The following is a 19127-nucleotide window of genomic DNA, read 5'->3' as shown; positions in this document are numbered from 1 at the left end:
CATTTAGTAAACATCTTTGGTGCTTTGGATGCTCCAAATCTGTGTCCATGTGTGTAACTAGTAAATAGCGAAGTCCTATCTAAATACAATATGATTAGGGTTTGGTATAATGGCTAAGGAGTTTGACTCACAGACACAAGATACAATGTCTGATTCTCATCTTTGGGAAGAAAATTGGTTAGGCCTAGAATGACCTATTAAGAAAGCTAGCCTAGTAATTATGTATGAACTTATAATGATTGGGAGTTGGTTTAATGGTTAAGGTGCTTGCATTGCAGACACAACATACAGGGTTTGATTCTCACCTTTGGGAAAGAAATTAACTAGGCTTAAAATGAAAAAGAAAGCTATCTTAGTAATTTGCTATGAACTTATGAAACCATGAATCTAAGGAAAAGGGCAAATAAACTTTTTTTTGGGAGGATTGAGTTTGGCATAATGGTTAATGTCTTCACCTTATAAACAGAAAGTACAGGGTTTGATTCTGATCTCATGTTATTGGTTAGACTTAAATGACCCTTCAGTGCAGTTAGCCTAGTACGAACCTATGAACCTTTATATGCATCATATGACAATAAATAATTACACAAAGCACTCATATACATACATATATAAAACTGTGTCACTTTTGTGTGCACCTGTACAGTCATAAGGGGTCAATCTCAAGACAACTCTGGAGTAAGAGAAAGGCAACAGTCTAACTGGAGAAGTCTGGATTCAGAACCACAGAAACAACTCAATGTGTGTATCACCAAATTCAACTAAATCTAACTCTTCTTTCCTCAGCTCTGGATCATTATCCACAAATGTTACGATAGTTCAAGTCCCAAGAGATTATTTCCATTTTTTCATTGACAGAATATAGTCTGCCTTGATTTGTTTCACTCTTGTCTGCCCAATGACCCCTACTCTTCACTTTGTAGGTGGTGAGTCCACAGAGCCATACCACACTTTTTCAGATTAAGTAGGGCTGTGTTACATGGCTTATCTAGCCACCAGGCCTTGCCAGTGAACAACATTCCTAAAACCAGCTGCAGACATTTTTCATGGTATCATGATTTTTCTGACACTTTGACTTAACTCCCATGGGGTCACTTTCTGGATCATAAGCAAAAGCAGTAATCTAAACAGTTTAGCACAGATGACAGATTCTGGTAAACATGAAACATGGTTTGTATAATCTAGGTTAAACTTCATACAGATTAATCTGCACACATGACATGGTTTAGTACTACATACGAATAAGTAAGTAATACTACAAACTTCCTTTTCTTATGGTAAAATCTGCCTGTTAAACTATAATGTTAGTGTATGGATAGTTTTCTGGGGTTACTGACACATTCAAAATTGTATATATTTTAGTGGTACAGCATTAACAAGCAGTAAAACATTAGATACCGTATAGACTTTCAGCTTCACTCTGTTATATAAGAAAGTCCGGGTTAACTACCAGATGAGTGTATCCAAGAAAAAATGGATTTACTACAATCTAGCATAGTCTTTTTGGAGAGTTAGGCCCACGTTTCAAACAGAGAATGTCTAGGTGGGGTGGCAGCTGGCTAATACAACAGATGCAGGTACTGGCATCTCACCTATGACTTCCACAGATTTGATAGGTGTTTCTGCTAACAACATGGGAACCTCCACACTCTGTACTGAGTTTTTCATCTCTTGCAGGTTCACATGTTGATGCATTTTCTGTGAATCTCGTCTCTTTTTCAATTTGCTGGCCTCTTAACATGTGAACTACTTCCTAAGACCTCTGTATAAGTGACAGGTCCCGAACTACTCTTGTTTATCGCAGGGATCCATTTAGTTCCATTGGTGTCACCTCATCATTAAAACACTTCCCAGTGTAATGTTTTTTGTCAGAGTCTGATTTGAAGCTCACTGTTTTCTTTGGATAAAGTCAAATGTGGACCATAGCCTTTTCTCCATAAACATTTCTGTTGGATGTATGCCTGTAGTCATCTGAAAAGTCATTTTGTAATTAAACAAAATTTGTGAATTTTTTCACTTTAGTTAACCCTCTTAATTTTCCCCATCTCTTTCTTCAAAAGATGTACAGGCAAAATTAAGCATGGAAGCAAAGCTCTCTCCACCCAAGATTGTGCTAGACAGTCAAGAGGAGAAGGTTAACACCCACACTACACCTCAAGCAACACATAGCCCTTCTAAACCCACACCACCAACACCCACATATAGCAACACTAAATCCACATATGCAGAGGTCCTTAACTGTAACCTGCCCAAGCAACAAGGACCTCTGAAGCTGAAACGCAAGCAAACACCAATCACAACCAAAGTGTCACATAGTTCACAACACCAGTGTGCCACTCAGCAACAGCCCCTAAGGTAAGACAATGTACCTAACACTTTAGTCATAGGTGACTCTATAGTCCGGCACACTGATGTCCCTCTCACCAGGTTGAACAAGGAGAAAATTATAGTCAGCTGCCTGTCGGGTGCCAGGATCCGCCACATAACGCATGCACTCAAGTCACTCCACAACAAGTACAAATATGACTCTGTCATTGTCCATGTTGGAGTGAATGACTTGAGACGTACCTCCCTGGACTACATGAAAAGAGACATGGAAGAGCTCTCGGATCATGTGGTCCAGGCAGGTATGACCCTAGCCCTGAGTAGCATCCTGCCTTTGCCCAGAATGATACCACAATATAAGGACAAAATGATTGACTTCAACAATTGGCTAAGCTTCTGGTGTCATTCAAAGGGGATCCAGTATTTGTCTGCCTGGGACGACATGATTGACAGACCACGATGCTTTGCCAGAGATGGTCTGCACCTGTCGCCCCTGGGATTCAGGTTACTAGCTAAGGCTCTTGCCACCCCATATAGTGCCTTTTTTAGGCAAAGTTCAAAGGACAAAACCACCATCATAACAGGTACAAGCATGCAAAATCTGAAGGTAATGCTACTCAATGCTAGAAGTCTAAACCTCAAAATGCACTCTCTCGAGGCACTCCTAAAAATGGAGAACATCGATATCTGTGCAGTAACTGAGACCTGGTTCAAGGCTCCAGAGAGCACCCCTGCAATACCGGGCTACAACTCTTACCACACTTTTCGGCCACCAAAGCAGGACTGAAACACTAAAGGTGGAGGAGTGTCAATATTCACCAAGGATATTCACACCACCAGGCTAGTTGCCCAACACAATGCATCTGAAATTCTCCAGGTGCAACTAACACTAGGTAAGACTGCAATCCAAATTGTAGCTTCTACAGATCCCCCACCATGCCCCAAGATTCTCACTACACCTTTCTAAACATACTGGAAAATATTAAGATAGAACCAAACACCCTAATACTGGGTGATTTTAACTACCCTGCCATTAACTGGGAAAACTACTCATGTACCAACACCTTTGCCCAACGGTTCTTGGAATTCATAAATTCCAATGCCCTGGATCAACTAATCCATAGTCCCACCAGGGTCTCCAATATCCTAGACCTGGTCATTACCAACATGGGAAATCGATGCTCCACACCTATGGTCACCCCCTCGTTAGTCAGGTCAGACTATAAGCTAATCACCCTTAACATCCACATCCCACCCCCACCCCCCAGTAAGGAAACCTCCATGAAAAACTTCTCCAAAGCCAAATTCATGCTACTCAAGTCAGAAGTGACAAACTTCATGACACCCATGCAGACGGGAACTGAAAGTTCAACTGCTGAATCCTACACTAAGGCAATGTACGAGCACATCCACTCATGCATGAATCGTGCCATCCCAAATAGAACCAAGATGCTCTCATCCAAAAAAAGGAAGCCAATCTGGTGGTCCCCTGCCATAAACAAACTTTACAACAAAAGGAAGAAACTGTTGTAGAAAAGAGGAAAATCCCAGAATGCAAAAAACTTCCTTACCAGCCTCAGTAAGAAACTGAGATCCCTCATAAAATCCTCCAAAGCTAGTTACGAAAATAAAATTGCCAAAGATTCCAAAGACAACCACAAGGCATTCTATAACTATGTCAAGAATCTAAATGTCAATGCTCAGATCTGCTCTGAGTTAAAACAGAATGGCATTAAATATACTGATCCCAAGGATATTGCCAATATCCTGGCAGATCGATTCAGTGCCAACTTCACCCCCCTCTCACCCCCTAAATGGCCCATCTCAATACCGGAAGATTGCCAAATTCCGGTAATAACGGTCACACAGGTAAAAAACGCACTCTCCAAAGCTAAGAATACAGCATCCATGGGACCAGATGACATCCCGGGCTGTGTACTACATGAACTACAATATGAACTGGCACATCACCTAAGTGTCATGTTTAATCATAGCCTCACCTCAGGTTTTGTGCCCACTAAGTGGCACAAAGCTACAGTTATCCCACTCCACAAGGGGGGATCCACCTTGGATCCCGGAAACTACCGTCCCATCAGTCTGACAAGCCTTATCTGCAAGGCCATGGAGTGTGTTGTCATGGAACTTATAAACAAAGACATTGGCAACCTTCAAACACTGGACCCCACCCAGTTTGGGTTCGTGAAGGGCCGATCTTGTCTCCTGAACCTGATTGACTTTTTCAAATCAGTCTCCAGAGCCATGGACAAGGGTAAGGTGGTCCACACAGCCTATCTAGACCTTGCCAAGGCCTTTGACACCATCCCCCACTCTGGAATCATAGATAAACTTAATAAGCTGGGCATTAATCCATACGTCACCCAATGGGTTGCTAACTGGCTTACTGATAGAACCCACACTGTAAAAGTAGCCGACTCCAAATCCAGCTCCAGACAAGTGACAAGTGGAGTACCTCAGGGTTCAGTCCTGGGACCGCTCTTGTTTGGCATCTACTTCTCTGAAGTACAGGCCAACACTAAGGGACTCTGGATAACAAAGTTCACAGATGACTGCAAACTGGGAGCCATTATTGAATCCCCAAATGATGTGGATACTCTACAAAAGGGCCTTACAGAAACAGATGCTTGGTGCCAGAGCCATGGGCTCAAGCTCAATGCCAAGAAATGTATAGTTATCCCCTTTGGGAAAAAACATGTATCCGTGAATTACCATATAGGTGGCAGTACACTAAACACCGAAAGTGTGATAAGAGACTTAGGGACACAGGTGGACAGTGGTCTCACTTTCGATAACCACATCACCACAACAGTCAGGAAATCTTTCTTTGTGGCACACCTCATCACTAAGGGCTTTTCATCCAGAAAAAAGGAGGTCATTGTCCCACTGTACTCATCCCTCATTAGACCTATTATAGAATACAACGCCCCATTTGGTATGTACCTCTCAAGACATCTGCAGCAACTGGAAAGGCCGCAGAAATACCTCACTAAAAGAATCACAGGCCTAAAGCAAATGTCCTACGCTGACCGCCTTAAAAAACTCCAGCTATACTCTGTCACATATCTTCTACTCAGAGGTGATCTCTGCTTAACATACAAGGCCATGTCAAACCCAGAGCTGTTGGACATGCTACACTTGAAGAAATCCCAATCCCTCAGAGCCACACGCTTCAGGGATTTAAACCTTGTCATCACAATAAACAAAACATGCTGGAGGGATAGGTTCCTGACCCAGAGACTCCCCAGACTCTGGAATAGATTGCCCATACATGTCAAGCAGAGTGCCTCTTTGGCCCACTTCAAAAGGAGCCTTGATGATTGGATGGGAGAAAGGAAATTCACCCCGGGGATCACGTCAGTTGCTCTGCTAGACAGGGGTCCAGGGAAGTAAATAGTGTGGGAAGAAATAGCCAGGGAATTGTTATGGCCAGGCTTGTATAGGCCCTAGGACTGATAGCCTAGTACCAACCTATGAACCTATGAACTTATGAAATAAAGCAGACTTCACATAACACATTGTTTCCCATCATAACATTTGTAAATTCTACACAAGTGAAATGAAATCAATTTTCAGACTTTAGCATTTCTGGATATCGTATAGGAGGAAATCTTTAGCTTATTTTTTCAATGGTTGCATGCTAAGTAAATTAATTCAAAACATTAGTCTTTATCTACTTTTTTCATTTTATAAACCAAAAACCTTTCTCCAAGGACTGGACCAACATAATCCACATGCAGTCCAGACCATGGCTTTTCCGGGCATTTCTGTTGGTGTAAATGTGCACTCTGTAGTGATTTAATGTTTATTTGAGTGTCATCATACATTATTACTTCCTTTACTACATCAAACGTACTGCTTACTTTTTTTTTATAAGTAACTTTTACACCAACGATTCCCAGTAATTTATAACTTCTGTTTTTATTTTTTTTTTACTTGGTTACCAAATTGTGTTACTTATCTGAATTTCTGTTTACTTATTTTAGTGACAGTATGTTGCCATCAGGGATCACAGTTCGTATAGCTTTCTTGAATTAAAAAAAAAAATCAGCTGGACTTTTACACCAATGATTCCCAGTAATTTATAACATCTCCTTTTTTTACTTGGTACCAAACTGTGTTACTTTTCTGAATTTCTGTTTACTTATTATAGTGACAGTGTCTTGCCATCAGGGATCACAGTTTGTATAGCCTTCTAGAATTTAAAAAAAAAAATCAGCTGGTTCCCCCTATGAAGCCATCACTTAGCCTCCCCCCCAAGATTACACCCCTAGATCACAACAAGAGTTCAGATCTACTGGTCATCTAGCCTTTCTAAATATAAAAGTTACAGGAGCCATCTAGCAGTGTCATAGTCTAATCCTATCAGTTATCTGTCTTTGCTCTAAATCATACACTTCCTTTCTTCATTAAGTCTTTAATTTCCCCCTTACAATGGGTTGAACAACTTGCATTTGTTTTCTTGTTATATCCTTTTTAGCTAGTATCACAAGAAAATCTAGTACATTTTGGTAATGGTTGGCTAATCCATTGATCCCTGTAGATGGAAGATAACACAATTTATGATCTTGTTTCAGCTCCTGCCATATTGCTTTTCCTTAAGTTGTGCCAGCCTATGACAGTCCCTCCAAAAAAGAATATAGTCCCAAGAGCCTTGAAATTCTGGATTTAACCATCTTCAACCAATATTTGGAGCATTTGAGAAGATTTTAATTAGAAGTTTAGAAGTGTGAAAATACTTGAGGAGATACTTTCATACGAAAATCTTAAAATGGTGTGACCTTGTCAGATATCTCGGGGGGGGGAGGCTAAGCAGATTTACTCAGTGTCTCCCCCACTTCTTCCTAACAATCTATGTACTGTTTACAAATTAGGTCTCTTTAAGGTATGATCCCTTTTTCATACAACAATAAACTTACCCATTTTAGCAATTTGTCCTGTTCCCATAAACTGCATAGAAAGCTCTTTATACTTGGCTTTCAGTCAGCCATCGGACAGGCAATCACTTGTAAGCAATGGATACTAACCCACAAAAAACTGCCATGAAGTAAGTGTACCATTCTGCCATGGCTGATGATACCAACATTTTATATCTGGCAGTCTATTTATGCATAGCTCAACCATGCTGCAAAGATGGCATTCTGGCTCTAAAGTGACAGAGATTCTGCTGCTGAAATCTGTCTGAAATATTATTTCTTCTCACTACCATCTCTTCCCATCCTCCTTAACTAATTAAAATCTGCCTTGGTTCCATGCATTTCTATCATCAGACAAGAGTGATGGATGGCATTATTCACTCTTAACCAGTCCAAAAACATAGACTTCCATACCATACTATATTCTGGGTGGTAACATTTACACAGTATCCTTAACTGATTTACTAACCTATACAAATGGAAGTTTAGAAGGGTCAACTCACCTGTATTCAATGGTAAAGCCAATGTATCAAAACTGACTCTGGAATATCTTTTTTGCAAAATAAATTGAGTAAGCATACTTCTTATCTTAGTCGTAAATTAGGGATACTATTGATATCATCTGAAAGAAATACAAACATAGGGGTAACAAAACATTTTTACTACTTGGCCCCTATGATCCAGTTCTAATAACTGAATTTTTTTTTATCTTGCAACCACATTCTTTATTTTGTGTAATCACATGGGATATATTACTGAGGTTGCTACCTTAATTCCTAAATTATTAACTTGCCTTTGATTCTGTATATCTGGGAAGTGATTGGTCAGCCTTCTTGAGGAACTAAAATGTACAAAAATGACCTGAGGTTTACTTATATTTAGTTTATGCAGAGATGTACTCCTAAGCTCCTCCAACAGAACATATAAAATGGAAAAATCTTGCTCTGGGTCAGTTAAATAAACCAAAAGTTCATTGGAGAAACATAAATAGTTTGATCTCCTGAAAGAACCAATTGCAGCCTTTTATTTTGAGTCATGTATAGCTTGGTCTTGAAGTTTCATATACATATCAAATAACAATGGTGAAAATGAACACCTCAGTCAGATGCCCCCGTGCATATTTAATGCATTTAAAAAGTAACCATTTAACTTTTTTTTCTGGTTACAGAACCCTAATGAATATCTGTCATAAATTTAATCAAGGTACTGAGTAGATTCATCCCTGCTAGTGTCTGAAATAAATAAGGCCAAATGACATGGTCAAAAGCCTTTCCTGCATTAAGTGAAATAATTGTCTAAGGGTTTCCACTGATGTATTCATGTTCCAATAATATCATTTTTTTTTGTAAGTATTACCTGCAGTTTAACTGCAGCTATGAAACCACATTGGTTTGAATGTATTAAACTAGGCATATTCTGCCTCAGTCTATTTGCCAAATATTCATTAAACACTTGTAGTTGAGATTTAAAATTAAAACAGGCATACGCAATACTGACATGAGATGGTTCTTACCCTTCTTGACTGTTACTGCTATCAACAGCTTCCTTCTAACCATATGGGACTCACTAGGTTGTAAGAAATTTAGTATATAAGAAATAAAACATATCTAGGGTCCACTGCTTATTCACGGTATAGAATTTATTATGTAGACTACCTGGGCCAGATGCCTTTCACTGGAATTGTGAGTTAAAAGATTTTTTTCTGTCGCATCTCTCTCACATGGGGCCTTAATTTTTCTTACTGGTTACAGAGAAGATACTTTCAGTTATATTTTTTTGGAGCACGCTATTAAATGACTTTGTCTTGAATTAAGATGAAAATTTTGAATATATAGCCTCTAGTAAAAGTTTTGAAAAATCTCCAAAATGCCATGTGTTCCAACAACTATGTGACCTATATGTCTATGTTGCAATTTGACTACCAACTTGTCCCCTTTTGCTTGCCTCATTGAAAACTAGTGACCTTTAAAATGCCAGTGTGTTCCCAAAGTACTGCTGTTTAAAAACAAATCATCCTGAATTCCTGTTTCCTATCCATCATATAATAAATTTCAATCTTTACTTCATCATCTTGGTTTGCCCACCCGTCTATACTGCCATTTGCCCCTTCTTGCAAAGTATCTAGCCAGTCTATCCACATAGTCATGCCCCCTTTCTTTTTCTATCTGATAACCCTCATAACATAGAGAATCATTTCAGCTATTGCACCTTTGTATACATCCCAATTCTAAGATTTATCACTGCTAATATTATTAACAGTAATGTATCACATTGCCCATTGATCAGCCACCCAAGACCTCAGCTACTGTATCTTCAAACAAGAAGCATGAATCTTCTCATTGTATCCACATGTATTTGTTCCTTAGTTAGGTGAACCTTCTGAGAATCCATGATCGGAGATAATTTGGAATGCATGCAACCCAGACACCATATGCAAGTGCTCTGGTGTAATCACCTTACCAATTCTAGAAAGTCTCCTATATACTGAGGAATAATATGTCACTCTTCATCCAAGTTTTTACCTGACCAAAGCCTCATAGCTCTGCAATAACTTAAATATTCTGGGCATTCTGTTGTGGACAAGAGTCCCTTTACTTATGATTCCTTAGATTAGATACTATGTTCCAATTCCCAGAAATAATCAATACACCTTCATAAAAAGTCCAAATATTATCTATAATCCCCAAACCTTAGATATAGTAGCCCAAAGCAAATGATATAGACTGACTAAAGTGAGTGGGTAGTTACTCCAATAAAGTTTAACTATAATATCTCTTCCTTAACAATTTGCTTTGTGGTCAATCAGCATAACCTCCATGCCCGAAAAGATCAAGTTGGCAAGCCCTTTTTCTTCATGTAATTTAAAACTCTGTAAAGTAACCATAGTTACAATCCAAACGATTCAATTTCTGATGGTCTTGCTAGGACAAATGACTCTCCTGTAAACACAAACTGTGTGCAATAGATCTCTTAACAAAGACTAACACCCAAGATCTTTTTTATGAGACTCATTAAATAATTATGTTCCAAAAATAATATTTTTATACTCATTTAGATTTGCAGTACCTATTCACTAGCAGTATTCTTACGTGCTATTTTGCATTGTTGCTATGCCGTTTTGTCCCAAGCTATAGTTTTGCCCTAATTCTTATCAAGAAGGACCACTTATCCCATACAATCCATCTTCCTAACCATATTACTGCATGAAACATCCTACTAACATAGTATTTTCTTAAAAACTTATAACAAAATGCTCAACTGTCAGATACCCAAGGTAGTTGCTCATATACTGATAAAAAAAACATAAGGCAACATAAATGTCGCCACCAAATTGCTGCCAGGATGAGCTAGCTAAATTTTTGCCCATCCTCAAAAACTATCCTAATTGGAGTCTTAATTCTTGCTCATACACAACATATATTTAGATTGCTTCCCAGCCAGACCTATCAAATAGCAACAGGTTACAACATGACAACAATACTTTAAATTAAATATTGGTCAGTGAGGGAAAACACCTATCGACATTATATGCAAAAAGAAGTGACACTAACTGTTTCATTCATTTGAGGTCTCAGTGTAAGCCATAGCAATGTTTAGACATTATAAACTGTATGGTGTAATGTTATACAATCAATATCTCATCAAAACCAAAAGTGTACTTTTTGAAGTTGGCTCATTACTATATGTAGAAGACACACATTTATGATAGCTCTCTCTCAGCAGGTAGAGTTCTGCTTATCAAACATTTTCCCAATCACACATAGATTAGACAGTCTGCCCATATCATATATCTGAATTATCTTTATTATTATTACTATTGAATTGCCATGTCACGTAACTGTGCCATATTGAACAATTATTGCAGAAACACTTAGAGTAATTATGTCATACTGACACTAGACAAAGAATGATTTTTATCTAAAACTACTAATTTCAACACAGTCTCTCATAGTGAGATGTCAGGTTGACTGTCTCAATCTGTCAAACATCATTCGATTTACCTCACTGTTCTGGTTGTCCAAGGTGCCTCTAGCTATAGAAATGTTGAAAACCACGACCAGGTAAGGTTTGTAGGTAAGTACTAGGCTGTCCATCCTTGTGGGCCATTTTAAGCCTAGCTGAATTCAATTTTAAAGGTGAGAATCAAACCCTGTAGCTTATGACCATGAGGCAAACACCTTCACCATTATACCAACCCCAGCCCTCTTTTAATATTGACACTCACTGGTGACTGATAGACATCGGAAAAAAATCTCTTAATAGCACTTACATGCAAGTCATATCATAAGAAACTAAAGATACATCATGCAATAACTGTAATCTTCCAATATAACACTTTACATCCCCTCTTATTTCCTACTATGTCCAGTTAAACTAACCTAGCTGTATAATGCTCAGTCTCACCATTAAAGATCTAGCTTGGGTATCTTCAGGATAAACAGATTGTCACTTTGTAGCTTGGCTGTCAAGGACACATTCTCTTAGGTGACCATGCTGGATCTTATAAGGTCCCTTGAATGACTTCTGACCTCACCTTTCATCATTCTTTTCATTTGACTTTGTTTTGGTGATCACCACCAATGCCACACAATTGGCTGTTCTCCTAAACAGGACTTTTTTAGTTACTTTGGGAACCCAAAATGTTTTAGCTCCTGCAAGAAACTGCACTTTGAAATATGCAGGATAGGTTAGTCTGAATGCACACCTAACAATGTACATTTTATTGTAACTGAAATAAAAACAAAGGCTTCTTAAAAGTCCAGGTCACAGAAGACAATTTTGCTGAATACCAAATAACTTGCCCAGGTCTCCACGTGAAAAGATCCTTTCCTTCAGGGCACAGGTGTCAGTTCTCTTGATTATCTGGCATGGAAGCTGTGCACACACAGTTTTTACCAGTCCAGCCATTATATGAACCCTTTCAATGCCAATTCCATGATCCGAATGCTCATCCATTTAGCCAATTTTCTCCGATGAATGAGGAGCAGTATATGCCCTTTTCATTCACTGTCCTTGTGCTGCATGGAAATAGATACCATTTCTTGACAAAATGCCTTAGAGTGAGGACACTTGTTTTCAATTACTCACAAGACTATGTGGTGTGCTGTGTTCTGACCAAAATGCAGAACCTTCATTTAGATATTTTTACAAAAATGATTCAGAGTGAAAACCCCTGTTAACATGTTTCTTTTTGCCAACTGCTCTTCAATATAGCACCATTTAAAACAAAACTAGGGTGAAACCCACAAATAATGATTACTAAGCAGAGCACTTGTAAGAATATATTACATAGGGGTCATCTTTACTGGAAATTGTGATAGTCTTGTATTCCTTATAGTTATATGTGGTAAGCCTGACAATACTGCTTTTCAGTGAAGTTACTCATCCTTTTACTGGATGTATGTATTCATCGTAACAGCAGACTCAGATAATGGAATATGAGAAAAATGTTTATGTGGTTCAGTTTGTAGACATATTCTGTTTATTGCCATCCTTGGTAAGCCATCAAAGATTTTTTTGCCATTTTTGATACGTCATCAATTTACTGCTATCCTTAGTACATCATTTATTTATTTACTTACATACTTTTTGTTGACTGGGTTATCATTACTACTAACAATCCCCAAATACCATTACATTGCCTCTCCAACCAAAAATTCATGTCCTTAACCTACAGATTGTTAATTTATTGCATGTCAGGCATCCATATATTCTACACATGCATGCACATACCAAACACACACACACACACACACACACACACGCGTGCGCACTCGCGTGCGTGTGTGTGTGTGTATGCATAGCTATATATCTATCTGTATATATGGGCCCACTATGTAATCTCAAAATACTGAAATCCCGAAATTCAGTATTTCGAAATTACATAGCCGAAAACCCAAGCACAACTCACAATTTCAAAAACACACAACCACGAAATTCAAAATGCCGAAACTACGCTAGACATACAGTACACACATAAACAAACAAACCCCCCTCCACAATCAAATAAATGCATCTACACTATAGATAAGCAGAGGGGCAAGCCTCCCTGTGCCCCACACCCCCCCATACATATATATTCAAACTCCAAGATCGCACAAACAGAAACACAAAAGAAACTCACACATACACATCTTACAGTCCCTCACACACAAACATCACAGTCACAACACACACTTACACACACTAAAGTCCCTAACCAACACATTTACACCCACAAACTTACCTAAATTCAACCGATATAGCCACACACCGCACTAGCGGAAGCGGAAATTCCGTGCTTTGGGATTTTGAATTTTGCGCTTCTGCTGGATTTGGAACTTTGTGTTTTCGGCTATGTAATTTCAAAATACTAGATTTCAATATTTTGAAATTACATAGTGGACCCGTATATATGTATATATATATATATATATATATATATATACCGAAAATGAGAACACCTACACCGGAAGATCGTCAACAGAGAAGACCGACAGTTGAGAATCCCGATGCTGAGAACACCGACATGTTAAGGTAAGTGTGCGATAGGGACGGACGGTGTGTGATAGTGACAGATGTTAGGGTAGGGTGCGGGTCAGGTAAGTGTGCGATAGTGACGGAGTTTAGGTTTAGGGGCGGGTTAAGTGAGTTAGGGTTAGGGTGCAGGTAAGGTAAGTGTGCAATAGTGATGGACTTGAGGGTTAGGGGCGGATTAAGTGAGTTAGGGTTAGGGTGCGTGTAAGGTAAGCGTGCGATAGTGAAGGACCTTAGGGTTAGGGTTTGGGTTAAGGTTAGTACATAAATAGTTGTGTATGTAAGGTTTAGTGTAAGTTTGTAAGGTTTTTGGTGGGCTTGTGTTGTGTGTGTGTTATTTGGGAAAGGTGTTTGTTTTGTTGATTGTCGGGATTTTGGTTTGTCGGGCATGTGAAGTTTCGTGTTTTTGAACTTTTTTTTTTTCATTTTTTTCATGTCGGTTATTTTGTTGTAGGTGTTTTGGTGTGTCGGTGTTATCAGGTTGACCCATATATATATATATATATATATATATATATATATATATATATATATATATATATATATATATACATATATATTTATATATACACATATGTATGTATAGTCTCACACACACACACACACACCCACACACACACACACACACACACATACACATGCATGCATATTGGGTGCCATTTGTCTGGTCAAAAGTCAGATGATCAATTTTTAGTTCATTCTGCATTACATCAAACTGATTTGGTCGACGTATATAGAATCAAATGAAAATGGATCATACTTCTGTGTGTTTGAATGTGTGTTTATGTGTATGTGAATGTGTGTGTGTGTGTGTGTGTGTGTGTGTGTGTGTGTGTGTGTGTGTGTGTGTGTGTGTGTGTGTGTGTGTGTGTGTGTGTGTGTGTGTGCGTGTGTGTGTGTGTATATGTGTGTGTGTGTGCGTGTGTGTATGTGCGCGCATATGAAGGTGTCTGTGTGTTTGAATGCATGGATGTGCATGAATATATGCACTTGTGCTTGTGGGATTTAGGTGCCGGGTGAGTTGCTGGCTGGTAGTGTGAGTGTTATACTGTATTTTGCACTTTTAAACTGCATTTCTGTTATATTGCTGATTTTTTTAAACTGTTCTTGCTGATTTGTTACACTTTTTGTCTGCTGTAGCATAGACTAGATTCAGACCTCCTGAATCTGGTTCTGTTTGTTAAATTGAGCACTAAACCAGGCTATAGTTTTTTTGGAGAGGGTCCCCTTGCACCCTTGTGGCAGGAGAGTGCAGTTAGGAGCCATATGATTAAAGGTTGTTGGCACAGGGCTCAATTTTATGCTTTTTTATTGGTTAAATAGTTTGTCAGTCTGCTCACTGTTGCTACACAAGCCCTGCATTTGCAAGGGTTTCCGCTTGTTTTAACACAGCTCCACAGATTAGGCAACCAGCCACTTATCTATTGTATTCATCAGTTTACACATAGCGCACCGCCGTGCACCATTATGCATTACCACGCAGTGGGGATAACCATTGGTGGTGATAGATGCACAAACTTCAGTAGATAAATTTTCCCTTAGTAGCTGCCCGTCATCTGTCCGAGAAGTCCTTAAATTGCACTTAGCTGCTCAAAAAGCACCTCAGCTGCACTTTTGCCCTTAAACAGTCCCAAAACCACCAAATCTACAATAGACTCATACCATTTAGAATCCCCCACTAGTATAGACCCTTTATAGAGCTCCCCAGTAGTACAGACCCCATTTAGAGCACCCAGTTATACCACACCCCTCCATTTTCTCTCTCTGCTGTGAAAACAGGATTTAACCTAGCATTGTGGATGGTCAGTTTCCCTCCATTTCTGCTACCAGCCTGATTGATATGGGTATCCTGAGGCAGTGTAGCAACTGCTTCGTGTACACTAACAACCCTCTACCCTAAATCACTCAAGTACTATTTGTGAGAGATGCATCTGCACAACAAATCTGGAATCCTTGCTCTCTCATGCACAGAACAGTAACACTGGACAGATTGTCAGCTCACATACTCCACCTCCTTCACAAACCATGCACTCAACATATAAACCATCATTTGCAGAGGTACTCACCAGAAACCTACCCAAACATCAGAAACCTTCCAAACACAAGCATGCTACACCTAATGCAGCACCTACAGCACTCAATACACATACAGTGGATATGAAAAGTTTACACACCCCTGTTAAAATGCCAGTTTTTTGTGATATAAAAAAAGAGGCCACAATAAATAATTTCAAAACTTTTCCCACCTTTAATGTGACCTATAACCTGTAAAATTCAGTTTAAAAACAAACAAATCTGTTAGGGGAAAAAATATAAAAAATAAAACACGTACAATAAGCTGGCTGTATAAGCATGCACACCCTTAAACTAATACTTTGTTGAAGCACCTTTTTATTGAATTACAGCATTCAGTTTTCTTTGGTACACACCTGCCATCAATTAAAGAGGCTCTGATTGACCCCAAATAAAGTTCAGCTGTCCTAGTAGGATTTTCCTGACATTTACTCAGTTGCCTGCTGCAGCAAAAGCTATGGTTCGCAGTGAGCTTACAAAGCATCAAATGGATCTCATTGTTAAAAGGTATCAGTCAGGAGAAGGATATAAAAACATTTCTACAGCATTGGATATACCATGGAACACAGTGAAGACAATCATCAAAAAGTGGAGAAAATATGAGACAACAGTGACACTGCAAAGAACTCGACGTCTCCCCAAAATTGATGAAAAGACAAGACAAAAACTGGTCAGGGAGGCTGGCAAGAGATCTACAGCAACACAGAAGGAGCTGCAGGAATATCTGGCAAGTATTGGTTTTGTACGACATGTGACAACAATCTCCTGTATTCCTCATATGTCTGGGCTATGGGGTAGGGTTTCAAGATGGAAGCCTTTTTTTGCACAAAAAACAACCAGGTCCAGCTAAAATTTGCAAAACAATATATCAGGTCTCCCAAATGCATGTGGGAAAATGTGTTATGGTCTGATGAGACCAAGGTTGAACTTTTTGGCCACAATTCCAAAAGGTAGGTTTGGTGCAAAAACAGCACTTCGCATCACCAAAAGAACACCACCCCCATGGTGAAGCATGGTGGTGGCAGTATCATGCTTTGGAGTTGCTTTTCTTCAGCTGGAACTGGGGCTTTAGTCAAGGTGGAGGAAATTATGAACAGTTCTAAATACCAGTTAGTTTTGGCCCAAAACCTTCAGGCATCTGCTAGAAAGTGGAAGATGAAGAGGAATTTCACCTTTCAGCATGACAATGACCCCAAGCATACATCCAAATTAACAAAAGAATGGCTTGACCAGAAGAAAATTGAAGTTTTGAAATGGCCCAGCCAGGGCCCAGACCTAAATCCAATAGAAAATCTGTGGGGTGACTTGAAGAGGGCTGTGCACAAGATGCCCTCGCAATCTGGCAGATTTGGAGCACTTTTGCAAGGAAGAGTCGGCAAATATTGCTAAGTCAAGATGTGCCATGCTGATAAGACTCCTACCCAAGAAGACTGAATGCTATAATTAAATCAAAAGGTACTTCAACAAAGTATTAGTTTAAGGGTGTGCACACTTATGCAACCAGCTTATTGTATGTTTTTTATTTTTTATATTTTTTCCCCTAACAGATTTGTTTGTTTTTAAATTGAATTGTACAGGTTATAGGTCACATTATAGGTGGGAAAAGTTTTGAAATGATTTATTGTGGTCTCATTTTTTTATATCACAAAAACCTGGCATTTTAACAGGGGTGTGTAAATGTTTTATATCCACTGTAAAAACACAAGCATCAGGTTCTCACCAAATAAGCCCCTAAGGCAAAGCACATCTAAACAACATTTTTAGGTGACTCCATTGTGAGACACACAGATGTCCCACTCACCAGGCTAGACAAGGAGAAGGTTATGGTCAGTTGTCTATTGGGTACCACGATTCATCAGATCACACACGCACTCATGTCTCTCAACAACAAGTACCGTTATGACTCCATCATAGTTCATGTTGGTGTGAATGACTTGAGATGTACCTCACTGCAATATATGAAGACAGACATGATTGAGATCTCTGAATATGTGTCCCAGGAAGGTCTGTCCCTAGCCTTGAGCAGAATTCTACCCTCACGTAGGATGATACCACAATATAAACAAAAAATGATTGACTTCAACAGTTGGTTTAGTTTCTGGTGTCATTCTAAGGGGATCCAGGTCCTGTCAGCCAGGGATGACATGGTTGATATACCACTCTGTTTTGCCAGAGATGGTCTTCACCTGTCACCTCTAGGCTTTTGGTTACTGGCTAAGGCACTTGCCTCCCCCATAGTGCCTTTTCTAGGCAAGGCCTCAAGAACAACATGAAAATATCACTCACAAATAAATTAAAGGTTATGCTGTTAAATGCTAGGAGTTTAAATCAGAAACTGCACTTTCTGGAAACATTCTTCTCCCTGGAAGATGTTGATGTCTGTGCTGTCACAGAAACTTTGTTCAGGGCCACAGAGAGTACCTCTGCCTTGCAAAACTACACACAAGGCTACAATGCCTTCCATACTTTCAGATTGAAAAATTAATATGCGAGAACCAGAGGAGGAGGTGTATCTATCTTCCTCAAAGATAAATACACCTCAGTACTGGTTAGAAAAGAAAACTCCATGCAGTTACTCCAAGTTCAACTAACTGTGAGTAAGACCTCCCCCTTCAAGTCATCGTTATCTGTAGGCCCCCTTCAATGAACCATGATACCCATGCTGTTTATTTGGACCTACTTGAGTCAATCAAATTACAACCAAGCACTCTAGTCATTGGAGATTTTAATTATTCCTCCATTAACCGGGAAACTTATATGAGTGCCAGCATACTTGTACACAAAGGTTCTTGGACTTTGTTAACATTAATGCCCTGGAACAAATAGTATGCAGCCCCACAAGGGGCTCAAATATTCTTGAGCTGGTCCTTACCAACATGGGTGACTGTTGCACCACCACAAGTATAGGACTCTCACTGGTTAAAACTGATTACAAATCAGTCACATTTGAAGTAGCTATAATACCTGAACTGAACTCCTGTTAGGTGAAATCAGGCTAAAAAATTTTACCAAAGCTAATTATACCCTCCTAAGGGATGGCGTAAATAATTTCCGAGCTCCTGTTCCCACAGATGGGATTGACAACTATACTAAGGTATACACAGATGCCCGGTACAATCACTTACACAAATGTATTGACACTGCTGTACCTGAAAGGATCAAAACAAGATCCTCAAGAAAAAAACAAGCTTCCCTGGTGGACATCTAGCATTAATAAGTTATGCAACAAGAGGAAGACATTGCTGTCTAAGAATAAAAAAGAGAGGTCCCAGAACACCCTCC

Source organism: Protopterus annectens, chromosome 10.part0 (genome assembly GCF_019279795.1).
Source record: "Protopterus annectens isolate FY-2018-M chromosome 10.part0, PAN1.0, whole genome shotgun sequence".
NCBI lineage: Eukaryota > Metazoa > Chordata > Ceratodontiformes > Protopteridae > Protopterus > Protopterus annectens.
The sequence above is the reverse complement of the archived record's forward strand: the minus strand, read 5'-3'. Positions refer to the sequence as shown.